Raw genomic sequence first — 7,465 nt, forward strand, 5'->3', positions numbered from 1 at the left:
TTGGCGTCGTCTTGAGCATGCATTTTGGTTATGGAATCCACACAGAGCAAAAAATATCGTAGAACTTGAAAGAGTACAAAAGATCGCAGCCCGATTTATTTGCAATAAATGTAAATAAAGTGATCACCGATTTACGTAGTTAGACCAAATGAGAATTAGGTGTGCTAGCAGTTCTGTTTTCCTTTCGGTTCCGTTGTTCAGGTCCTGTTTTCACGGATGTCAGTTGTCCGGATAGCGATAATGTCCATATATATGCGGAATTGGTCATTATCTACATTCATAGATCCCTTGGAGTCTTCCTAGCACTCCTGGTGCAGCGGTAAAGCGATGAACCACGGCCCTTCTATGGCAGATGCTCCCATCGGGAGGACTTGCAATTTGCTTAGGTTGGGTTGCGACGCAGGTTGCTCTTCCCGAGCAGCATCTCCCGCCCACCACTCGGTGGGCGGGTGAGCAGCCTGAAACAAAACCGCCATCATACACAAAGATAAACACACAACGGGTAAGTGCGAGGAATGGCCACTATAAATGCTAGCGCACTAATAACAAAAATGGTAAACCTGTTCGGCTTAGGATCGCTGCAGGTGAGACGCACAAAATTCCGGCTTAAATTTTTGTATTTAATGTATAACAATATAGTGAAAATAAATATTTATATACATTACTCTTTTTTCCGCGCAGGTACAGGTTATAATTTTGGAAAAATGGTTCAAGAATGTCGAGCACACAGCAATACATTGAAATTTTTAATTTTTGCTAAAACAGTGAGTGTAATAAATTTCCGAAGTGTAAAGCAGTTAGCCCGAACGCGGAAATGCTTGTTGCCGATTTGAGAGCCCTGCCTGTGTGAAGTTCCTATTGTGTTCATATAACGTATGTGCCATTGTACGGAGTTCGTGTATAATGCATTTGTTTACTATGCTATTTTGTTTATTATTTCGTGCTCACCAAGGCTTAGAGTGAAGTGAATCCCCAGTATTAATAACAAATAAAATAAAATGAACATGCACAAGGCATCAGAGTTGCAGTAGCTGTACTCCCACACGCTAAGATGTAAACTAAACCGCATGCAGACTCCCCTAATCTGTCATGGGAATAGATGGGTCCGGTGGCGGATGTGAGAAAAGGGAATTTGGAGCGGGTTATGGGCATTTGTATAGGACAGCGCGAGATTTTTAAATGATCCTGATATAGATGAGCTGCTTTTCAGGCCTCCGTAAAGGGAGAGTACTCGCCCTCTGCGAAATTTGCGGTCTTCCATACCAAGGAACGTTTGCTGACGTCTCCGGCCCTCCGAGACTGGGAACCCCAACAGAGGCGGCGATCTGGGACCCCAGCAAGCATGAGGGTGTTTCGGCACCTACTTCAAAGTAGGAGTCCCGACAATCAACTTATCACGGTTTTCGCACCCGGCCAGATTTGATAACATAGACCACGCTCTGGACATTTTCTTCAAGTCACAAATACACAAGCGTAAAGAGCGCCTTCGTCTTTCCACGTCCACTCTGAAGTGAAAACATGCAGTGTTTCTAAAAAAAAAAAAGAGTTTCAAATTTCGAAACCGCCAAGTTAATTTTGACATGGTTACATGTCGTTTTCAGCTGCTCAGAGATGAGATCGCGGGCTGTTGCGCACGGGGGAGATCGGGCAACGCACGCCCAGCAGCCGCAGCTTAGCCCTCCTTGTTTTTCTTTGTAACTCCTTTGTAACTTTGTAGCTCCGTGCCGCGCCACTGCCAGCTTTGTCGTCCTCGTGGCCACCCTCGTGGTCGTCCGGGGTCACCGAGCGGTCGTCCCGATCGTGAATGAAAGACACCGACGAAGAGAAGTGCGAAATGTTGATGTCTTGAGAGGATAATACAAGCGAAGTGGCAATGTGGTGAAGTGCTGGCCGCCACGATGAAAGAAATGGGCGAATGAGTCCTGGCCCAGGCAGGTCGCCAGGAGCCGACGGCCGAAGCCCTTGGACGCGTCGAACGGCATGGGCTGGGGGACGGTGTCTTCACATGTGAGCAGCAGCGTTTCGGGTCGGTGGGATTGGCAGGTCTCGTCATTGCGTCGGTTCACTTCGTCGTGTTGAGTGGTCAACGGCGGACAACGGGGTGGTCTGGTGGTCAACGGGGAGCAACGGCGAGATTGGTTTGGGTCTGGCAGGCTGGTGCAGCGACGCGGACCAGGAATCCGCAGCCGACGGAAGAGTGCAGACACCAGGGCTCCGAAACATATTGACCGGGAGGATGAGAGTTGAGTGATAACCAGCAAGGCTCCACCAAATGTTGCGTGTCCCGAAGAAGTTTTCCAGTCTGTTCTGCAATATGTCGCCGGATAACCGAACCATCAGGAGACAGCAAGATCAACTCCATCGATCTTCGATCACCAGCCCTTCAAAATTAACTCTCAGCTTTTAATCCTTCGAACTGGAATGCATATCCGGAAAAATTCCGGAATGCATGACATCCTCTGAGCCAGCTCATCTTGGTTCTTAGACTAAGGCGCAGCGTAAACACTTGTGTTGGTCGTCTCGTTGTTTGTGTAGTCTATGAAGCGCCTTATTCTAACCAAGCATGGGACTCTCTAACCTGCACTAAGGTCGCCACAGCACACGAGCATTTTTGCTCTTCCATCGTCTTGTCCACGCCGTAGCCACCGCGGCGGCTCGAGTGCAACCATAAATAATAAAAGAAGAAACGTGCGCGTGTGCAAAAAACCTAAGCTCGCTCTTTTTTTGCGCTTGTTCAGTAGCCTGTTGAAAAAAAAAAAATCAGCGGAACATATGCACCGACGGCGCTGCTCAGCTGAAACAACAACATCAACAAAAAACTTTCCCGTAGTCGCAGCTAGTCATTAGCGGTATAAAAGAAAATCTAATCAGGGGTCCCGTTGCAATCCTTCCTTTCTTTTGACAGATGGTCAAACAAAACCCTGCGGCAGAGGCCTTTGCAGCTGAGCTTGGAGATTGGTGTTATTAAAACACGGGGGCAAAAAAGGGGGAGCACGGCCTTTCTGCGCGACTCCAGTTGCATGGCTCTGCAGTGAGTGGTGCGAGGTAGGAAGCATGCGAGGCATGCGAAGTCCGCACGCCTTGCTGCTCGCCTGGCTCTGCCTCGCAACGGGGCCGCTTAACGCGCTCGCCTACGACCCCTGCAGTGAGTGCGACTGCCGTATTATACCTTATAAGCGTGAGATTCCTACACAGCATCATTGAAGTAAACCAGGCTTCAGACCAGAATAAATATATATCGCCATTGGTGCTAAAGCCAAGGAAGCCGTACGCACTGGTCGAGAGGGCAATTTTACACCTGTTTTATGCTGAGTTCAATTTTCAGATAGTAGCCGTAGCGTAGTACGCAACCTTGCGAAGCATTCTTGAACTGATACGGCGAAAAATAATTTAAGACAGCGGTACTTATGTTCCCTAATCGCTGTGTTTCTTTTCGCCCCAGCCTACCCAGGAACCCACCTTGAGGCGATGTTTCGTTGCGCCATGGAGAACATACCGGATCCCGTGAGCCTGGCGTCATTTTCGAGATTTTCTTTTCGTTCACAGCACAGACACGTTTAGCCGAAGATTGCCGTAGATTACGTGAATACTGGTGCTGTTTTTACTTGCGTCAATCAAAACTTTCGTTACAATGTATGGAAGCGGGGGTGGGGAGGGGGAGAGAAGTTGCGGTAAAGGAAGCATGTGTGCCAAAGATTGAATACAGAGTCGTGTTTCCTGCGCGAATAAGTGCCTTTCTGTCCTCTTTTTCGGTCATGCTCATTTTTCTTTCTTTCTGCCAGGTGGCCGCTGAGGTGAACGTGATAATAAACCGCATCCCGGGCCTCGCGCTGCGTGACATCGTGGATCTGATGTGCAAAGCGAACAGACAGTCGGGGACCGTCATGGTACGCCAGCATACCAAGCCACGTACAAAGCCACGTGTAAAATTTAAAACGCAGCAAACATTGACCCTTGCGCTGTATTACAAGATTGCAAGATATATTTGAGCACTAGTCCGTCACCGTCTCAGTATTGGCTAATCCTCTAGAAAGGGTATGTGCCAATTTCGCTCGTGGACAACCACAACAAATTACGAAAGCATATTGTCGAGCAGTGACCAACGCGCATTTATTAGTCCATTGTTCCTGGTGTTTTGCAGGTTCCTGCAGTTTGATACAGGGTAAGGACAAGGGTTAATTAGAGAAATATTGGAGATTCCTTTGTCCTGCAGTGGGCGTAGTCAGGCTGATGATGGTGCCGACAGTTGGACACAAATATAGCGCTATCCTTTCGCCGTTTGCGCACTTCTACATCACCGCTACTAGCATGTTTTTTTTTTCAAGTTTACACGGTCTCAGCTAGCACCACAGTAGAGTATGTTAGGTGAGTTGGTTTTTGACTTCCGTAACTATAGCGCATTTGACGGAACAGCGAAGAAGACACATTACATAGCGCTGCACAACAGCGCTCCGTTGTGTCTTCTTTAAATTTGTTCCGTTAAATGTGCTGTAGTTATGGAAGCCGAACTAGTACCTCATCGTTTTCCGATCTTTCAGTAGTGTTTGAAATATCCCAGAAATTTTAATTGCTCTTAGCATGAAATGACAATTTCAATAATGAAAGCAGAGTGAAATGTGCTGTTTAACCTTTTAGATAAAACTACATTACATAAATTTAGATAATTTTCTTTGCATACCATGGCGCACTTAGAACTCTCGGCTAATCGCTACCACTGACGAATTTACTTGATAGCTTTGTAAGCGCTGTGAATCCCGTTGAGCTTTTATTTCTTCTACCGAATGTCATCATCAGACGATAAGTAATTCACTTGTTAAAAACCTGAGTAACAGCGCCACACTCCCAATACCCTTTAGCTTTGATATTAGCTCCATCCATGTTCGACGACGTGCCCTAACGAGCACTTCCTCTCTTTGTTTGTTTTTATTCTTTTTACTATCACTAAACCACTTCCTTCTGCACTGTTTCAGTATGAAGAATTTCTTAGCGAACTTAAGGTAAGTGACTGCAAGCAAACGTACATCTGGGAATTCTGAGCAAGATTCACGAAACTTCTCTTGCTTAATTGGAAAGAGCCTTCAATTGGCCAGTCATGATTTGCGCTATAGTCTCGCGGGCGACCCCTATGCAGTTACAGGTTATTAATATGACATGAAATACATAATACAGCCAACAATTATAACACAGACGAGGCCCTCGGAGTCGCAGACTGAAATGGGCACCTTGGCTGGGTGTTGCAAACTGAGACAACGCCTCTCAACAAATAAGCATAAACAGAACTTTATATTGCAAGGGACAAAAATAAGTACTGAATACACATCCGAAGGAATACAGCAGATACCGAAGACAACTGGTTTAATTGAAATGCGAAAGGATGGTATAGAAAAAATAATGAATAGCAATCATATATCGAAGCACTGAAACTGACTAGCAAAGAAAAATAAAAACTATAAAAAAGGAATGCAACAAATTCTGAATACAATATGTTAAATACGAAACTGAATAAACATGATTCGCAGAAGAAAACAATAGGAGTCTATTGGTGATTTTCACGAAATCGACGCCACTCTGTGGCGGCGCCCCGAACTAGTCTAAGTAGGGTAGGCAGCGCGAGGAAGCATTTCTTTACACCTTTGAGAACGGTTCATCGGCGCTTTCAGATTTAGTTGTCATAGTTTTCTATGAAATATCGGTGATTTTAACGGCATACACGCCACAATGCAGTTGCCCCGCGACCCCGTTTACGGAGAACTAGCCCGACAGATGTGAACTGCGTGCTGCTTGTGCCGCGTAGTTCTCTTTAGGATGTCGTTGCCAGAGCGTCGTGACAAAAACAAAGCTCGGAAGCATTGTTGCGGGCCTTTTTGTACGTCAACGAGATAGAAAAGCAGGGAGGTATCATTCCATTGCTTCTGCGCTGCCAGCAGCCTGAAGAGAATGCAGCTTTAGGTGGAGAAACTGCGAATTGAAAAGCGATTAACTGCGTCGATGGTCGTTACTTCGCGGTATCTTAGGGGCAACGACGTCTTTCTACCTGGTGAGAAATCTGTGCCATTCTAGCTTCTTTTGGTCTTAATTGAACGGCCTGCAATTAATTGACCAAGCTGCAATTAAAGCGCGGGCGTTTTATTTTTTCCTCTTTGGGCTTTAAGTTTTCGCATTAGTGTTTGTTCATTCTAAAGACTAGTGTTTCACGGTCCGCAAAGTAAACGCTAATAGCGAAGATACGAGAAGAGGCGAGCACATTCGAGATGAGCCGCCGGGAAAGAAAAAAAAAGCAAGCAACAAAGTGGCGAGGCAAGTCGGGTTAACTATTTTATGAGGCAAACAACAACTCGCCGGCAAGGATTAGGTTTACGTGGTAATTTCGATCGGTAAATTTCACTAAGTCTGTTTCACGCTTCGGAATTGGACTACCGGCAGAGACCGCGTCTATACCCGCAGCTCCGAGTGCGCGCCCCGACTCGATGGTATCGAGTTCACGACGCGACTTAAAGACGCGAGCAGGCTTGCCTAGGAGCGTTCCACGTTTCACGGCGAGTGCTTGCGCTGAAGCGAAGCTGCGTGATCAAAGAACGAGTACAATACCCTTCCACAGCACTTACGCACTATGATTTGTTACGCAGCTCACCACTTGAGCGATCTACTAAAGCATGCTCACGAATGCGCGCACTCTCGCGCCGCTTTCTCGACTAAACTGATGGCTACACGCAAATAGTGGTGGGGTTCAGATCGCTGAATTGAAATCTAGACAGCCGAGGGTCAAAAAATGAAACCACCGCGAAACCATTTTAGCTTACAATGTCTTTCCATGATTTCGCAAAGCCTTGCTTATTTTAACAACGCAGGAGTAAACCCAAAACGCGCTTGCATTTTTATGAATTTGCCACCGTTGCAGGAACACTCAGCTCAGGCGATATGATATCGCAAAAAATATCCTGGAGGTTGGCGACGAACGTTTGCAGGCACAGGCCGACGATCAACAGTTCGTTATCGGTTCTGTGACTTACACCGACTAATACGAAGTGTTTTTAGCTGTGACTAGGCGCTTACCTTCAATGCAAAGGCGTGACTCAATCGTACAATCAAGGAAACTTGTTAATGCGCTGAGGCTGAACATGACTGCGGCGCTGCCTGTAGTTCGTGAGACCCGCCAATATCAAGGCATTCACAGCGCATAGTAAGAAATAAAAACCATGACAAAACGTAAATCGGCTGTGTTTGCTGCCGGCCCAGCACAGAACACTCTTAAGCAAATGAAGTGACGTGAATCCTGCTCCTTTTTTTCCTGCATTCCTCTAAGGGTATATACCTTTCAGGAAGAAGACCAAGAACCAACCAACACAGCCGTAAAGAATTGTCTCTCTGGCGTCAACAAGGAATTTGGATTCACTTGAAACTGAATCCAAGAATAAAAAAGCAATAGTGATCGGACGCATTGTTTGTTTATTTTTTTCTCCAAGAC

At 46.3% G+C, this 7,465-nt stretch overlaps 1 long non-coding RNA gene across 1 annotated transcript; it reads left to right on the plus strand.

Annotated features, from left to right (window-relative positions):
• Nucleotides 1–3,721: 3,721 nt before the first annotated feature.
• On the plus strand, nucleotides 3,722–7,397 carry LOC144130013 (uncharacterized). Its single transcript, XR_013313933.1, has 3 exons — nucleotides 3,722–3,887; nucleotides 4,971–4,997; nucleotides 7,320–7,397. It is a non-coding gene; the product is annotated as an uncharacterized LOC144130013 (long non-coding RNA).
• The last annotated feature ends 68 nt before the right edge of the window (nucleotides 7,398–7,465 follow it).

The sequence above is a fragment of the Amblyomma americanum genome, chromosome 4 (genome assembly GCF_052857255.1).
Source record: "Amblyomma americanum isolate KBUSLIRL-KWMA chromosome 4, ASM5285725v1, whole genome shotgun sequence".
Lineage (NCBI taxonomy): Eukaryota > Metazoa > Arthropoda > Arachnida > Ixodida > Ixodidae > Amblyomma > Amblyomma americanum.